Source organism: Canis lupus, chromosome 1 (genome assembly GCF_011100685.1).
Source record: "Canis lupus familiaris isolate Mischka breed German Shepherd chromosome 1, alternate assembly UU_Cfam_GSD_1.0, whole genome shotgun sequence".
Taxonomy (NCBI): domain Eukaryota; kingdom Metazoa; phylum Chordata; class Mammalia; order Carnivora; family Canidae; genus Canis; species Canis lupus.
In genome coordinates this window covers 7,804,351-7,823,131 of record NC_049222.1, presented here as the reverse complement: position 1 = coordinate 7,823,131, position 18,781 = coordinate 7,804,351, and the positions used below count along the sequence as shown (strand labels likewise).

The 18,781-nt window shown below is 39.7% G+C and overlaps 2 long non-coding RNA genes across 8 annotated transcripts in view; both read right to left on the bottom strand.

The window, feature by feature from the left end:
• Window positions 1-6,966, bottom strand: part of LOC111093237 — a 64,173-nt gene extending 57,207 nt beyond the window's left edge. For both annotated transcript variants that reach the window (XR_005353338.1, XR_005353340.1), the window contains exon 1: window positions 6,440-6,966. This is a non-coding gene — a long non-coding RNA (uncharacterized LOC111093237). The remainder of the gene's footprint in view (window positions 1-6,439) is intronic.
• A 114-nt stretch (window positions 6,967-7,080) lies between these two features.
• LOC102152669 overlaps window positions 7,081-18,781 on the bottom strand; it is a 30,296-nt gene continuing 18,595 nt past the window's right edge. The window contains exons 3-7 of one of the 6 annotated variants that reach the window (XR_005353334.1): window positions 16,860-16,960; window positions 14,618-14,831; window positions 9,523-9,641; window positions 8,037-8,191; window positions 7,081-7,275 (exon numbers count right to left, since the gene is read on the bottom strand). This is a non-coding gene — a long non-coding RNA (uncharacterized LOC102152669). Of the gene's footprint in view, window positions 8,192-8,829; window positions 8,928-9,522; window positions 9,642-12,683; window positions 14,832-16,859; window positions 16,961-18,781 lie in introns of those variants that run through there. The other 5 variants (XR_005353333.1, XR_005353335.1, XR_005353336.1 and 2 more) reach the window with 5 other exon arrangements.

Here is an 18,781-nt window from a genome sequence, read left to right as displayed (position 1 = left end):
AACTGGGCACTAAGGAGACAGTGCTCAGCCATGTGTGATGTTAACTTTAGGAATTTTGTCAGATACTTGAGACATGGTGTCATCATCTATGTGGCAGATCCAAGCTCCCTCTGCAGCACAGCTGCACACACTCTCTGGTGAGAGTCAGTGAGATGCATTAGCAAGCTTGTCTATGGACTTGGACATCAGCAAGGGTAAGGAAGAGAGCATCTTTAGGCCAGTAACACACCTTTCCAAACTCAACTCACTGCATGATGAACTTGCAAATGACCAAATCGCCAAATTTATAAAACGTACAGACTTAACACCCTGTTGTTTTTAATAGTTTTGATGGGATTGTTATCAACTTGGAAACCATGTTTTAACAACTTTAATGAGGGATTTTGATTTATTTGCTAGGTGTAGAACACACTTCTGTATATTCTTGGCAAAATGGTGAATTGGTGAATTCAGCAAGTTGGTACTACTGCTAAGACAACTCTTCTAACACCAGCAGGTTTGTGAATTAAAGCTCCAGGAGGATATGAAACGTGTGTCTTATTTAATGTTTCCTTAATGAGCAGCAGTGTACCTAGGATGTGATTAATTGAATAATTCTTTGCTGAATAAATTAACAAATGTACCCACATGTGAGATTACAGATGACTTTCTATCATCAGAAACAGAATTTAAAGTAAGGATAGAATATGCCAGTTCTAATGCTTGTGAACATTTTGATTAGCAGTATTATTTTGCTGTATTATATGCAAAGTTGCATTAAACACACTTGAATTAGGTGAGAGATGGTTCCTTGAAAAAAAAATACAAGAAAATATGAACATGGGTTTCTAAATTAAAGTAAACTTAGTGGTGACTAATAGATTATTTTAATAGATGTTTCCATTCAGCATTAGTATTTATCCAGAAAATCAGTTGTAATGATTCTGAAATTAAAGAAAAATCATAAACTTCAGTATATATATTTAATCCATTCTTACAGGCAACATAATTGTTGAATCAGTAGGTGGTTAGAAGTCAGGAAGACAAAATAAATTTCACTAATGTCTTATATAATTTGTCTAATTTTCATGGCAAGGACTGAATTGTTGCTCAGCCTTAGAATCACCATATTCAAGCAATGTGATTGTAATTGATGACATAATTAGCTTCATTACCAACACAAATTGTCATATTCTGATACAGTGCTTTCTTTTGGATAACAGAGGGTTATTTCAGCCTAAACAAAGTAGTTGAATGATGGAATGGAATGCCAAGTTGACTTCTGTAAGGTCTAACTGAAGTAGCCATGAAACATGAGAATATCATTTCCTATTTTTCAACCTCTAGTGAAATCAAATATACTATACTAAATTGCCTACTTTAGACAATGAGATAGTTTATTATGACAACTAAGACTAGGTGCATGGCTGTCAGACTGTCCTTAGATACAAGTCTTAATGCTTAATCAAAACCCAAGCTCCTGTTATTCAACCTGTATACTTTCCTGACTTTGCTGTGTAATGAACAATTATGTATTTCTTGGAAAATAAAGATAAGCCAAAGTCCATAAAAGAAAATATGTTTGCTTGGAGTGTGTAAGGGGTATAATGGTGAAAAATAGAAGCTACAAGGATGAGAACCACCAGAAAAGCATGTATATATTCATAGACATCTATGCTCTTATTTCTTATTCATATTTATCTTCTCTGGTTTTCTTCATCGATTTTTTAATTTTTTTAAAATATTTTATTTATTCATGAGAGACAGAGAGAGAGAGAGAGAGGCAGAGACACGAGGCAGAGGGAGAAGCAGGCTCCATGCAGGGAGCCTGATGTGGGACTCAATCCCAGGTCTCCAGGATCGGCCCAGAGCGCCAAACCACTGAGCCACCCTGGGATCCCCTCTTCATCGATTTTAAAATGTAGATTAGTTTTAAAGTTTTCTTTGAAAAATTTTGCTTCTAGATAAATAGTGTCTAAAAAATCCTTTGAATTTATGCCAGCTAAATGAGGTTTACCTTTGTATTTGTAACACATCTCTACCCCTCATTAAATACATACATATATGTGTATATATGTATAAATATAAATGAATGTGTGTATATTAAACACACACAGTATATATGTAAGTATATGTAATTATTAGATAAGATATATGACATATAATGAATACATAATAATATATATACACATCTGAATATATATATATTTATATTCTATGTAATTCAAATAAGTTTTTGTTGAAGGAAGGATAGCTAGAATATTTGTGCCCCCCTCATAAATGGAACTCCACATTTAATAATGAAGTCACTGACACAATCATGACAAAGGGGTTAATGTGGTGGAGGGCATTAATTCCTGGTATTCTTTAGTAGAGTGGTATTTGTAAGAAGCAGATTGCAGCTGAAATTCTCTAAACTAATTTTGTTTTGTCTCCTCCCCCTCTCCTGTAGAGAATGGGAGGGTGCTTTTCTCGTGGAGCCAAGCACTTCGTGTTGTACAACCAAAGACTAAAAGGAATTTCATCTTCAATGGCTCTCAATTTATATTCAGTCCTTTCTGGGAATTCTGCTTGGGAAGACTCACTTTTTAAAAAGAATCCACAGAAATCCTTAAGATTCTATTGCCGTCTGGATGTTCTGGAACTTTGAATCTTGATGTCATGTAACACTTAGTTCTCAAGTGAATTCTTTGTATGGTAAACTCACAGGGTTATTCCTTCACATACGTCATTTTATATGTGGTGAGCTGGAGCTTCCTCAGAAGACCAGTCTGTTTTCCCAATGCTGAATTGCCCAACCACCTCAAAAGTGTTTTCAAGGAAGCCAGTCTTGAGTGTTCAGTTGTCAAACGTGGTATAATGGTTAAAAGCAGCAGTTCTAAAGTCAGATGTCTGCATTCATGTTCTGTACTCAGTAGCTGTATGGCCTTGGGAGACCTAATAATCTTTGTGCCGTCAGTGTCTTCAACTCCAAAATAACTGTTGGATCTGATTGATTTTAAATTTTTTTTTTTTTTTTTTTTTTTTTTGAGGAGTGGAGGGAGAGGCAGAGAGAGGATCCCAATTAGGCTTCATGCCCAGCACACACAGCCTGACCAGGGCTCGATCTCACAACCCTGATGTCATGGCCTGAGCTGAAGTCAAAAGTCAGATGCTTAATTGACTGAGCCACCCAGGTGCCCTGATACTAATAGATTTTAAAGAGTTTAATAGAATGCCTCGCATATTAGTAGGAGTTCAGTAAGTATCAGCATCTACTACTGCAACTGTGCTTCCACTATTGCTACTACTACTCTACTATGGTTACTACTATTCCCCCTGCCTCTCCTATTCCTCTCTAACTCCCACCTTCTGCCACTCCTCTTCCTCCTGCCGCTCCTACAATTGCTGCCACTCCTACTCCCCTCCTATTCTTACTCCTCTATTACTACCACTTGTCACCTGCTGTCACCACCACCACAGTTACCATGCAGTTATCATCATCATCAACTGGCATAAGATTTTGCCAGACTTTCATGCCAGAATTGACTTTGCTTCTGTGAGGCTTTCTCATTTACAATGCTTCTCAGTCCCAACTGCAAATAGGAATCAGCTGGGGAAAATTTCATAAAAACATCAATGCCTGAATCCTAACCCCAGAAAAATTAAATCAGATCTTCTGGGTAGACATATTATGGGGGTGGAGGGCATCCACCATTCACACCACTACAATCACCTGTCCACAGGCTCAGACAAGGTAATGGTGGAATTGCAGCCACATGCCACTTTCTGTCCCTGAATTGAGCAAGGCTGCAGATGTGCGTGCGTCACTGTAGGCTGTGCTTTGACATAGGGGAGAAGTGTCACTGAGCTCTTATGGGCCAGATCTCAGCTGTGATTCATTTTCTTCATTCACTGTTGTGTGTGTTCTGAAACACACAAAATTGGGGGAAAAAGAAGCGTGTAATGAAAATTGTTGAGATTCTGTTCTGAGTGATGCTCCTAAATCTTTTCTACACTCTTTGGTCCAATTATCTTTGTAGATATATTTCCCTCCAGGAAAGAATCAATAGGTGTTCTATCCTGTTTCAGTTTCTTCCAATATTAGTTACATGTTTTCTTCCTATACATAAAAAGTAAGGTTGAGTTGTCCAAACTATTTTTTTTTCATGAGAATCAGTTTTTCTACTCCACAGACACAAATCTGAAGGCATTCATAGGCACCTGCATACATTCAAAGAAGTAGCAGTGTAGTGCCTGTTAGGGCTAAAAGCCAAGTGAAGATGCCAGGATATGTAGAGAGTGGTCACTATGTCACTAGCCACTAGTTCAGTGTTTCCCATCAGATTGGTTCTGCTATTTGTCCTTTTCAAATCTTGCACCTCAGCTCTCCGTTCTTTCTTTATTCAGTCAACACGTATTAGCCAAGGGTTTCCTGGGTGACACATTCTGGCTCGATACTCAAGATGAGAAACAAATACACTTTGCCTTCTTCTGGCCCAGTTGGGTGGGCCAGGTCAGACATTGAATGTATAATAATAAGGATGACAAGCGTTGTGAAGGTGGATGTGCACGATGCCACCGAGCTCACCTCATCTTAAGTTTTAGAGAAGCAGTCCTGAGGGGGAATGGCATCCATAAACTCTGAGGGGTGTGTAGGAAACAGAGCAAGGAGAAGGGCCAGAGTGCTTCAGCCAGGGCAGTGTGCGAGAGGCCCTGATGTTGGACAGCAAGCTCAAGGAACAGAAAGAAGACGGTGTGATTAAAAGGCTGAGACAAAGGGATCACAGGGCAGAGGGTTTCTAAGTCAGAACATGGTTTCTGACGTGCCAATGGGAAGTTATTGAAGGCTCTTAAGGACAGAAGAGATCTGATCAATGAGGCATAGTGGGGACCCTTGCTCTAAGTTCCCATGCTGCTGTCTGTGATGGACAGTTCCCATGCTTATTGTTGCCTCCCAATCTTGGGTGCCCTTATCTGTGGGTCTGCTTTATTCAGTACCCCAGGATCTTGTTCAGCTGGCATGTGAGCATTTCATGCCTTGGCCATCAATCCTCCACAAAGGAGGGAGTTAGTGAAATTTTTCATCCCTCAGTGAAAAAATAATGAGGAATCTCTACATGAGTCTTCAGAAAGCCCTAGAGGGACTGAGTGGCAGTCTCTCCTCAGAGTAGCCTATTTATTAGCTTTCTCCTTTCTCTGGCAACACTGTCTCTGCTGCTGTAATTCCAGGATCATGTCCTAAATAAACTGCCTGCATGAACATCTTTATCTCAATGTTTTCTACTTGAGGAACTGAAATGAAAAGGGTTAGGACTAGAAGTCATACCGAAATGCAGACTCCGAGAGCTCCAGCGATTGAACCATTCACTGGTTGTATGGCATCAAGAATTATTGCTGCTTCCAATGGTGAGTGGGGTGGTGTTAATCCCTAGCATCACAATTATTCAGTTCCCCTCTGTGGATTGGGGTGAGGTAAAGGTTGGAGTAGAACTGCTCACTTATGCAGTAACTCTTATGCTTCAGCACAATGTGAGGGCAATGGTAATTATATAGACTGTGGAATTGACTAGCATTTGTTAATTTCTTTAGAACAATAAGGAAAGCAAATAATAGGCTCAGTTCAACAGCTATCACTTAGGGCACGCATGGAAAACTGGAAGGCTTCATATCCATAGGACAGACTGTATTAAAAATTGAACAGGAGATGAAAATCTAAAGGAGATAGAATGTACAGCCTGGTAGGTCTCTAATGCACAAGTAAAAGTCCTAATGATAAAGTAAAAGGAGCCTGACACATGCGGTGGGGCCTTTTGGTGGACTCATGATAACCTTGAACCCCCAAGTTCTCATGAACCTTCCAGACAGGTAGACGTGGCTCTCTCATGCTTGTTAAAAGGGAGAGGCCTCCCAATGTTGAACACAATGGCAAAGACCTCTTGTTTTTTTTTTTTTTTTATAAATATTACTTATTTATTTATTCATGAGAGACACACAGAGAGAGGCAGAGACACAGACAGAGGGAGAAGGAGGCTCCCCATGGGGAGCCTGATCACGTCCTGAGCCAAAGGCAGACCCTCAACCACTGAGCCACCCAGACGCCCTGGCAAAGATCTCTTGAAGACTTCCTGAAATACCATGTGGATGGCCCTTTCAAGGTTTTTATACAATAATGGTCTACAGTTATAGACGTGTCTTAGAAAATCATTACGGAGTGGGTTGAAAGGCTCAGGACAAGAATGGATTTATTACATGGGTTGAGAAATGCCAATTAGTAGTATTTCCTGGGAATATTCAGAAGACACTCCTTTCATTAGAGGAGTGAGGAGTACTCATGTGAGTGAGTTATCGGAAACACTGAGAAGCTCAGTGGTGGTTGTTCTCCATAGGTTTTGGTTACCTAGGGCATGAGTGGTTTTGTGTCATGCAAGGGGAGAGGTAGGGCAGATATTGCTGATGTGCTGTCCCAGATCCCTCATACCTTCATTCATCTGTAGCACAGTATTTCACCCATCATGCTGACAGCTTCCAAATCTCTAGCATCTTCATCTCTGTATTTCTGCCTGACAGCTGCCTTAGGTGACAGGAAAGTAGTCCAGGTGAATGGCAGTAGCGGGTTAGACTAGGATTGTGGCATGGGCCAATTTGAGAGATAGAACCTATGGTACAAATTTGTGTGAATATGGGGAAAGGATTTATTTTGATTAATTTTATATCTGCAATAGTTGCCTCTTTTCCTACCTTGGAACCCATGTCTGTAACCCCAGTGGCTCTTAGCATTGGTTTTTCTAATATTTTGGGGGAAGGGCATTTTGCCTCTGAACATGTGTCCGTTTCAGGAATTTTGTGATTTATTTCCAGATTTCTCTTGAAATCAACTATCATGTGTGCTTAGATCTCCACATATTATCACTTATCAGTTTTCAATTATGTTTCACTTGCCTTTTAAAAAAAGATTTATTTATATATTTGAGAGAGAGAGAAAGAAAGAGAGAGACAGAGAGAGAGAGAGAGAGAGCCCGCACATGCTGGGGAGGGGCAAAGGGAGAGGAAGAGAGAGTCTCAGGCAGACTCCTCGCTGAGCATAGAGCCCAACTTGGGGCTTGATCTTACCACCCTGAGATCATGAACTGAGCCAAAAACCAAGAGTCGAACACTCAATCAATTGTGCCACCCAGGTGCCCCTTCACTTGCCTTTTTAAACATCTTGTAATTGCTTCCTGCTTAGCCCATTCTCCTGTTTAACTCTGGTGGTCCTTTCTTGCTTTCCAGTCTGGTTCCTCATGATCAGTCATCCCTGATCTAAATGAACTCATGCTCAGGATAAGTAACAGATTATCATCAATTATATTTCTACCAGTCTAAAGAAATTCCCCCATCATGTTGCCCTACTCACACAATTATTCAGAGCTGTTGACATACTGGTGTGATGTAGGGATATATTATTTTCCTTAAAACTCACTGCTCTGGGAGGATGTTGAATGTTATTTTTCTCTAACATGAAAGAGATGGCTTGAGTGCTTTGGAAGAACTATAGTATAACCCTGCCTCCCTTTTCTCTTAAATTCCTCCTGTCTGCTGGAGTGGGTAAGCCTTATGTTTGGCTGAGAACACAATTCCCTCTTTCAACTTTCACAACATCATGGCAACTCTGTCTCCTTACATCTGGTGCATAAAACATATAGTTCTGGCTCTTTACCACCTCCCAAAATATCTGCTCTTCGGAGCCCCTGTTAGTGAATTTAGAAAGGATTGACGACAAGCCAGGATCTGGAAAAATCTTACCTCAGATCTCTAATATTTGCAAAGAACTATATCTTTAAGTCAGTCAGTAATGCACATGTAAAGTGTTAAATAATAGGAATGATATAAATAATGATTGAGGGAGAAATGTTATAAGTATCTGAAGATGCACCATTATACTATTTCTGTGGCAGAGAAACCTAGCTATTAGAAAAATCCACATCACCTTCTTTCTGGCCACATGGCTAGACTACATTTTGTGGTTTCCCAGGAAGTTAGAAATGGCATGTGACGGAGTTCTAAACAGTCGAGTTGTGGTTAAATATGATCCCTACCTCAAGTTCTGGCTAGATCTTCTATTGAGACCATCTGTACCCTTTTGGCGGGCTGGAATGGAAACCACTGCCACAGTCACCTTGGAAGCAATGTGCTGGAGACCCTTTGTCTTCCTGGTCTCTGAATGACAGTACTGAGGAGGCCTGCCTCCCATCTGTGAGCAAGAAGCAAACTTTGTGCTTAAGCCATTAACATTGTGATAGCCAATAGCTTACCTGATTAATATCCTACAAAAATTAATTAAAACTAAAAACAGAAGAGTTTATTTCAGTCTGTATATTCTCAATTATATGTTTTGGAAGATGTGGATTTTGATTGGATATTGAAAGACGGGGTGGGATTTTCATCAGTGGAGGTCAGGGTGGATATTCAAGGTATATGACAAGATAAAGCTAAAATCAAGGAGACATTTGTGAGCAAATCAATTTGAGCAAAGAAGGAAGATTTTTAAGAATAGCTCAAAGCATGACTGGATGATAGTATTGAGCTAGATTGTGAAAGGCCTTTAATGTCTGGATAAATATTTTGATTTGATGAGTTTTGGCAGTATATGTATATGGAAAAAGCTAAGCATTGTGCGTATTGACATAATAAAGTAATATTCTAAGAAGATTAATACTGTGAACATAGTTTGAGGCCAACATGAACTAAATGGCTTTTCTAGCTTTGAAGATAACTCTTGCTTTTCAATTAATCAGATTTAAATCCTGAGGATTTTCTTCTGTTTTGTAAATAAAAATTAAAAGGCAGAAACAAGCAGTTTGAATGACCTCTCCACACGACTAAGGATTTGCCTAATTATTTTTATGAAAGGATGGATGTGTATTCTTCAGAACTAGGGTTGCTTGACCAGCATTTGTAATGGTCCTTTTACTCACCGTGGTATCAGCCTGATGGGAAGGAAAGACATTACATGAATAATTACATAATTACAGTTGTAACTAAGTGCTTGCAAGGAGGGTGACAAGGAGGCATGACTATATAGCATGGGATAGGGTGGTATTTGGGAGAGCTTCCCTGACCAGTAGAAGAAATTGCGGTCAAAGCAGGACATTGATTCTTCCTGAGATCATCAATTGTTTTATAAGGTCATGAGGTCGAATAGAGGTGGGGGTGGGGGATGTCAAAAGGGTTGGCCATACACACGGGCAGGTGGCACAGGATGCAGGAAATACGAAACCACAGATAGATCAAGAGGAAACGAGCAATCAATAACTCCCTGGCTCTTTGAACGTTCTGTAGTGTGGAGAAGGAGAGCATAATGGGTGGGACCAGAAATCGTATAAGTCAGTTTCAGGTATAACTATTTAAATCCATTAGAGCCTCCCTATTTGGGAAACTGCTCAGACAGTGGTTACAGAAATGGGATAAATAGCACTACTGTCCTCAGTGAGGTACTAAGAGCTATTTAAAAATGTTTATTATCAGGCTGCCTTTAAAGTCACTAGGAAAAAATAGTTCTTGTCTCAGACTAATGCATCTTACCTTCATTTCCTCTTCAATCCCTCCCCTCGGTTTAGCTGAAGACTCCATTTCCTCACTGTAATTCTCACATTATTCATAGTTGATTCTCCTTAAAATAGGTTGTTTTTTAGCACGATCATCTAGAAGCAATTTAAACAAAAAGCATTTGTATATAAGCCCAGTTCTCTGATTTCCAAAGACTTTCAAAATGATTAATGTTGGCTAGTTAAATATTGCACTGGTCAGATAAGACAAGTAAAGTCGCTGGAACAGCAAATAAACATCAAACTCTAATTCTGACAGGAAGGAAATGGGATTCCAGCAGCCCCCACCCCCAGCAAACCAGAATCTCAGGTGATATGCCATGTGATTTTATGCCAACACCTTTCCTCAGTATAATTCATTGATTACATGGGTCCTGTCTATGCTTTGTTTAATGAATAAAAAGCAAGACAGACTTAGGCTGTTTGCCATGTTTATTAAATCATTTATTAATATGTTTTGGATGCCTACTTTGTGTCAGGCATGGTGATGGGTTTTGGGTGACCTACAGTGGAAAGGTAGCCGTAGTCCCTTTTCCCCTGGAAGTTCTGTGAGAGGGAGGAAACAGATGCTACATAAGAATTGATGATGACCTGGGACATGTGTTATAATGGGGGTGTGCAGGGCGGCAGGCAGGCATACAGCAAGGAACCTATGCTAATCAATAAGCTAGTTACGTTCTCCCTGAGAAACCCAGGTTTAAATTCCGACCTAGAGGAACAGTGAAATTTGCCAGAAGAAGGTGAAGGAAGAGGAGTGTTCTTGGCAGAAAGAAGATCACTGGCAAAGAGCACAAACAGCTTAGCAAGATGCAGGAAATGAAAGAATTCGGATACATTTTGCGAATAAAATATGTGATAGGGTATCCAGAAATGAGTCTGGAAATGAAACTAGAGGCACAGACCATATAGTAAACCCGGGACCTTATGTTGGATGTTATCCTAATAGCAGTGAGAATCCACTGAGGAGGTTCAAGCAGGGAGGGGCATGATGTTATAGGGTGGGGATGGTGAGATGGGGAGGCTGGGTGAGCAGTGATTGTAGTAATACATGTGAGAGATGGTGGGTGTGAGCCCTGGGTGGCAGCAACTAGAAAAAAGCGAGGGCCGTGATGTGTATAAAAACGTGTGTTAGAGGTTATAAAGCTTCTAGATGGCAAGCCTAGAACTGTGCTCTATTGACTCCTGACCTCTGATGCTGTACCTGACTCATGCTATGTTACCATTTGTCCATTAGTCTTCAGTATTTTTAAATGTATGCAATAGATTGCTTAAAATAGTGATCTCTTAGGGTACAAAGGTAAGGCCGGAGGTTCCAGTGAAGAGTTTTCACACCCTGTGAATTACTAAGAGCACTCATTTGTCTGGGTACTATTTTCAACAATACTGCCCTAAAACAACTTTCTTATCTTTTAAGGATATACGAATGTTTCTATAGAAGTTGAAGTAAACTAGCAGGTGAGAATGTCAATATTTCAAATTTTTGTATCGCTTGTCACATTTCTCCTTGGGGCAGACTACACACTGAAAGTAGACTTCAGAGAACTAGAAGAGAACATAATATTCTTCAGATGTGAATTTATTAGCATCTCTCTGGGGGACAGAAGACACCCACAAAGCAGTCCTTTCATGTGGTGGGCTGTTTTTTACTAGTTTTTGGTATAGAAACATGCATACGTTTTCTCTTTTCAGGAGGAGGTTGTTGACCAGAGTGTTGAGGAGGCCTGGTTCTTGGTGGTATTAAAAAATCTAGTCATAAGAATTCAAGTGATCAGTTCAACATTTGCAGATACTTTATTTTTTAAGCTTTATTTATTTATTTATTTATTTATTTATTTGAGAGAGAGAGAGAGAAAACGAGTGGGAGGAGGGGCAGAGGGAGAGAATTCTCAAGCGGACTCCCCACCGAGCATGGAGCCTGATGCAGGGCTCAATCCCAGAAATTTAAGATCATGACCTGAGCCAAAATCAAGAGTTGGACACTTAACTGACTAGCTAAGCCACCCAGACATACCAACATTCGGATGCTTTATAGGTCTATTAAAAAAAAAAAAGATGAATATCCCCTACATGTTAGTTTTTCTATTGTGAAAACATCACTAAGAATTATTTTACCTCTTTTAATTAAGTGCGTTTAGCATCATCTGAGTATTGTAATGATTCTGATTTGCCTGTTGTAGGCTAATGCTGTTATATACTAACAGTGTTAAATAGGACATTGGGTTCTCCTTGTTTTTCAATTACCCCAAAGACCAGGGTTATAAGTTAGCAGAGGCTTTAGGTCCTATAAAGTGCCGGTGAAGGAGGTCAAGGTCCATATCTCCAAATGCCTCCTGACTAGTTCTGTGTTTAATTAAAGCTAGCAGGCTTGGTAAAAGTAGGATCTTTACCAAGTAGGACCCAACACAATAAGCCGAGCACTGGGAGGAGGGTAGTAAACACCATTTGAGAGGAGAATCCCAAGTACAAATACTGTTAGCATGCATTTCTTTTTAATTTTGCATCGCTTTGATATTCTAAACTAAATATATCCAAAATGTAAATGTTTAAAGATTCTTACATTCTGCCTCAATTTATTCCCTCAACACTCTTTGAGAAGTAAATGGGCAGAAAGATGGATGGGCGGATAAATTAAAAGGCTAATTTCACTTGGGAGAGGTTGTTTAATATAGGTTCATCATTTAAAATATTTTACTGTATGTTTTTCAGTAAGAAGTGAATCTTTCTAATATCCAAGGTGAAATTTCCAATGAATTCGATGAAATAGAACAAAACAGTAGAACTTTTTATTTTATTTTATTTTTAAAGATTTCATTTATTTATTTTAGAGAGGGAGAGGGCATGAGCAGGGGAGAGGCTGAGGGAGAGAGAATCTGAAGCAGACTGTACATGCTCAATGTGGAGCCTGACCCAGGCTCAATCCTATGACCAGGAGATCACAACCTGAACTGAAACCAGCAGTCAAATGCTTAACCAACTGAGCCACCCAGGCACCCCGAGAATATTTTATTCATTTTTTATTTTTTAAAAAGATTTTATTTATTTATTCATGAAAGACACAGAGAGGCAGAGACATAGAAAGAGAGAGAAGCAGGCTCCCTTTGAAGAACCCAATGCGGGACTTGATCCCGGATCCTGGCATCAGGACCGGAGCCGAAGGCAGAAGCTCAACCACTGAGCCATCCAGGCGTCCCCCCAAGAATATTTTAAATTGAAGAAGATCCAGTATTGGGTCTGAAATGAATTAATATTATCAAGAGAATTCTGTTATGGATCCAAATCATATGCATCTTGCTTCATAGTTGATGTGTTAGTCTATTCTGAGAAGTCAGAGTTCTAAATTGTTAACAATTATTACAGTTAAACTCCAAGTTCAGAATTTTGAGAAATAGCTTTATAATTGATACATAGCTATATTTTTTCCTTTCTTCAAATTTTTATTTGAATTCCAGTTAGTTAACATAGAATGTAATAATAGTAGTTTCAAGGGTAGAATTTAGTGATTCATCACTTACACACAATACCTAGTGCTCATCACAAGTGCCCTCTTTCATCCCCATCCTCCTTCTAGCCCATCACCCACCCACCTCCCTCCATCAACCTTCAGTTTGTTCTCTATCATTAAGAGTCTTTTATGGTTTGTTTCTCTCTCTCTTTTTTCATTTCACCCTCCCCATATGTTCATCTGTTTTCTTTGTTAAATTCTACATAAGAGTGAGATCGCATGGTATTTGTCATTCTCTGACTGAGTTATTTCACTTAGCATAATACCCTCTAGCTCCATCCATGTCATGGCAAATGGCAAGATTTCATTCTTTTTGATGGCTGAGTAATATTCCAGTGTGTGTGAGTGTGTATGTGTATGTGTACACTCCATATCTTCTCTATCCATTCATCAGTTGATGGACATTTAGGCTTTCTCCACAGTTTGGCTATTGTTGATAATGCTGCTATCAACATTGAGGTACATGGATTCCTTCAAATCGGTATACTTATACCCTTTGGGTAAATACTTTGTGGTGCAGTTGCTGGGCCATAGGGTAACTCTATTTTTAACTTTTTTGAGGAACTTCCATACTGCTGTCCAGAGTGGCTGTACTAGTTTGCATTCCCAAGTGTAGGAGGGTTCCTCTTTCTCCACATCCTTACCAACATCTGTTGTTTCCTTTTGTTAATCTTGGCCATTCTGACAGGTGTGAGGAGATATCTCACTGTAGATACACAGCTACATTTTGACCTTACGTATTTGTCACTTTACACGTTGTTAAATTTCCTGTTAGACTTCCTCAAAAACAGTCCTCTTGACCAGCCTCCTCACATTACTGGTAGCAAAAAAAGAGAACTTCTCCTGAGTTCTTTCTGGTCAGCATCCTGGCTGTCTTCAGATTTGGTGGGTATCTGAAGCATGTGCCAAACTGAATTCTTGTGTTACATCTGTCTGTAATCCTCTATCTCTTGATTTTCTTGTTTTCTCGTTTCACATTCAGTCCAAAAGCAGACCCTGGTGACTCTGACTCTCCCTCATGGTACATCCTGAAATCAATGCCTTCTCACTATAGCCACAGCCACCAGCCTTGCTTAAGACACCATCATCTAATGAAGCTACCTTCTAACAGGTCTCTCTGCTTCTATTCTCATGCTTTTCCATGTCCTACTGACAGTCTCATCTTGGTGGTCATACGTCACCCTTTTATGGGCACATCATGTCACTTCCCTACTGAAAACCCTCCAAGAAATTCCCATCCATATTTTAGGCTCTAAGGTATCTGCACAAGTAGAATGCCACTTCCAAAAAAGCCAGTTATTTGGTTGCTGTTATTTGATTATTTGGTTACTGTTGTATCCTCAACGCTCAGCATAATACCTTACACACAGCAGGGACTCAGTAAGTGCTTGTCAACTGGACGAGTGTGTCAGTGAATAAGTGAATGCATGTTCCATAGAGTCAGTGAAACCATCACTTGGTCTAAGGATTCCAGACCCCTCTTTATCACAAGGGAAAATTTCCTGTTTCGTGATACTATCCAAGTTAGGAGTAACTTTAAGTAACTTCTCTATATAAATTTGAATTGTACTTTTTCTCCTAAATGAGTAATTCTGTCTTAAAACTTGTGGTTGAACACCAATCCCAGGAGGGAGCAATGAGAGGATCTGTGTTTGAAGCTGGGTTTCCAGGGTCAGGTTGATGATGGAGGCGGTTCTGATCTGAGAGGGAGAGTTCTTGTCCCCACATGGTAGGGGCCCTGGGCCTGTCTTGGGTATCCGAGGAGCTGGTAAGAAAGGTCATGGCTGCGGAGAGAAAACAGGTAGCAATTTAGAGAAAGTTGTTCTGCAAGGTGGAGTCTGGAAAGATCCCATGAAGGGGAAATGGGGATGGGAAGAAGCCTTTTAGGGATCCAAGCGATGAGCACCTGGGTGAACAGTAAGTCTTGATGGTGCTGAGTGGTTTCTGGCCTCTGAAAAACTAACTAGGTTGTCAAACAGCAGCACAATGAAAGCATGTTTTTTTTTTTTTTTTTTTTTTGAAAGCATGTTTTTGATGAAGGTGAGAATTAAAATGATAAGACACACCCATGCTGGTCCAAAAAGAAAGAAGGAAGAGAAAAGAAATGTAGGAGCCTTATTTTATTTTATTTTATTTTATTTTATTTTATTTTATTTTTCTTACTTAAGAAAGATTCTAGTTTTCAATACTGTGATTTCATGATGTCTATTAATATTACTAAGTAAATACCAGACAACATCTCACTCACGCCTCCAACACTGCCTCTTTTGTCAAAGGCGAACTGCTGTTAAAATTTATGGTCACCTATAGTTTACTTGGTGTTCGTGCCCATATTATACCTGGAAAAGGTTTGGCTAGTTTCTTCTTTTTAGCGGGCTGGCCAGATGTTTTATGACAAATAGACACAGTTTTTGCAATTACCCACTAAGTATGACATTTAGCAACTAGACAGTTGGCTGCAATCTTTAAAATATGATGCTTGTGGAGAGAACAATATCTGTTAATAATTGAAATGCTTTTCCAAGTTATTAGCTTTCAGTTTTTATTTTCTCTGTGCTTTTTCTACCCATCTATTGAAATTTTCCATCCTCTTATTTTGTCAAACAATAATTTGTAAGAGTTAAATATTTTAACCATTGGCTCTAAAATATTGATAAAATAGCCACATGGACAGTTTAATACCTACTTTAAGGTATGGATAAATTTTTTAGGAAAATATGCTAAAATTTATGTATGCTTTTATTTACAAATATTAGCACATAAGAGGCACATGGATCCTGATAGCCCTCTGATATGGAAGCATTCATACTGCCTTCTCTTTTGAGAAATACAAAAACATACCGTAAGCTTCCGTTTTGTTTTCACTCCCCCTCCACTCCACTACCCCATCCTTCTCATAGTTTATCTTCTTGAGTTCTTGGCTCTCTAAACTCAACACATCTTGAGGGTATGTTGGCACCCTCAAAGCAAAAGGTGCCTGGAATGTACGAGGTTAGTCTGTTGGGAGTGCAGCCATTCCATTCGCCATACCTCTTCACTCTCTGGTGGATGTGATGGCACAGCTCAATTCTCTGGGGAGGGAGTAATCTAGCCTGGTGATCTTGGATGACCTTGGGAAAACTGGGTGGGGGTGGGCATCTTCCTCTGTCCCTTGGAGAACATCTTGTTGCACTGCCAGAAGGGGATCTGTCTCTCAAATTACATTTGTTAATCTACAGTTTGACCCAGTTAAAACTCAAATTTGGGATAATTAGGCATTGCTGGTATTCAAAAGAATTTCCTTTTTCTGAGTGCATGCCAGCTTAGTGGAAAGCACATGGGTTGTGCACCCAGGGAGGCCTGTTGCTCATTAGGTACGCAGATACCCAAGAGCAAAGTGCTTAACTTCCAGCCCTCACTCTCTAGGGAGTTAGAAAGATTGAATGGCCTATTACTTATCCATCCACTTCAGCAGAGTAGCCTCCTTGTTGGTCTGGGTCATGTCCAGAGTCCCTAGTGTACAAATCTAAGATGTATTTGCACAAAGCAAAAAAAACCCTGATTTAAATTTTGAGCTGAGCTGACTTATTACTATGGAGATAGACTACATCTCTATTTTCTCTTTAGGATTAAATTGATTTATCTGTAAAATGGTGATTAATTGCTTTAAAATCTTCAAGGGATAAAATTGCTGAAAATGTGAAAGCAGAAACAAACAGAAAACCAAAAACCTTTCTGTGTGGACCCATTCAGGTAGCCATGTATTCAGGCAAGTGTTCTGAGGTCATTAAGCAGAACTGAGAGATAATTTGGTGTAATTAGAAGTGAATTACCTTGGAGCCAGGTACATCCAGTTTTGAATCCCAGTTCTGATTTGTGGCCACTGAGGAGCAGTGATTATGCCGCTTGACATCTCTGAGTGCTAGTTCCTCATCTGTAAAATGGAGACAATAATAGATTAGATCTGATGTTTCTAAGGCACCCAGCACAGCATGTGACCCATGGAAGTCAATAACAAAACATCACTATTATTTTAATACCATCCTGTTAGGATGACTGAATTTTCTTATATTGTAAAATGTTCATTGCAGAAGTGTTGATTAAATATAAATTTTTATCATGTGTCTAGTGAAACCTTCAGCAAAACAGAAAAGAAATTCAATGGCATTCATAGCTCATCAGAGCATATGAGTTTTGGGAAGAGGTGGGAAGTTGCCATATTTGGTGTGAGTTAAGAGGGAATCTATAGGCTGGTTGCTAAAATACTTTTCTCCCCGTTTTTAAAGGTATTTCTGGTGTTCTCAGGGACCACAGTGAATTAGACTGCCTGTTCTTGAATTCGTTAAACCATGTGTGATATGGTTTTTTAAATGCTCTTGACCCATGCTTGAGGCCTTGGGTAGAGGCCAGGCATTACCCTTCTTAGCCAACTCTTCCCCAACCTACTTCCCTCACCAGGCCCCCACCTCCTGGCTCATAACTTGGCTATAATCATTCTGGGGCCAGGCACCAGCACAGAGGGACAGACCATGTCCCCAGGCTGACCCTGAGCCTGTTCACTGCCTTACATATTCCTTCCCAAGGAAACCACAGTGAAGATGTTTCCCCACAGCCCCTTCTGTGCCTCCCTTAATTCCCTGTGTAGCCCCTTCTGACATGACATGTGCCCCCTCTCTTTTTTATCTCTTTTTTCCCCATAGGTTTTATTAGATGTAATTAATAAGTAAAAATCACATATATGTAAGGTGTACAGTGTGACATTTACACACACACACACACAGACACACACAGCAATACCTTGTGTGCAGCCATTCTCCATTGTTTTTTTGTTGTTTGGGTTTTTTTTGGCTATACTTGTGTTGTTACAGCTTCTTAATTGGACTCTGGAACACTCCTAGGGCTATTTTCATTGTGGATAGCTGTCTCATTGTTAGTTTCTGTAGAGGACAAAGACTTGTGTCCTCTTCTCTGCCATCTTGCTGACATCATTCTCAAAATGATCTTTGCAGTGGCAGTTGCCTACTGCTGGTCTTGCTATATCTAAATAAGAATGAGCCTATTAAAATGCCACGGTCCTAATTCAGGAAACAATGGACTTTGGTGAGGATGTGGAGAAAGGGGAACCCTCTTACACTGTTGGTGGGAATGCAGACTGGAATATATAGCCACCCTGGAAAACAGGATAGAGGTTCTTCAAAAAGTTAAAAATAGAGCTACTCTACAACCCAGCAGTTGCACTACTAGGTATTTATCCAAATGATACAAATATAGGGATTCAAAGGGACATCTGCAACCCAATGTTTATAGCAGCAATATCCATAATAGCCAAAATATAGAAGGAGCCCAGATGTCCACTGACAGATGAATGGATAAAGAAGATTATAGCTATGCAATGGAATATTACTCATCCATCAAAAAGGATGAAATTTTGCCGTTTGTAATGATGTGGATGAAACTAGAAGGTATTAGATTAAGCAAAGTAAGTCACTCAGAGAAAGACAAATATAATATTATTTCATTCATATGTAGAATTTAAGAAACAAGACTGAGAACATAGGGAAAGAGGAAAAAATAAAACAAGGCAAAATCAAAGAGGAAGACAAACCATAAGAGACTCTAAATCATAGGAAACAGACTGAGGGTCACTGGAGGGGAGGTGGGTGGGGGAATGGGGTAACTAGGTGGCAGGCATTAAGGGCGGCATGTGATGTAATGAGCACTGGGTGTTATATGCAACTGTTGAATCTCTAAATTC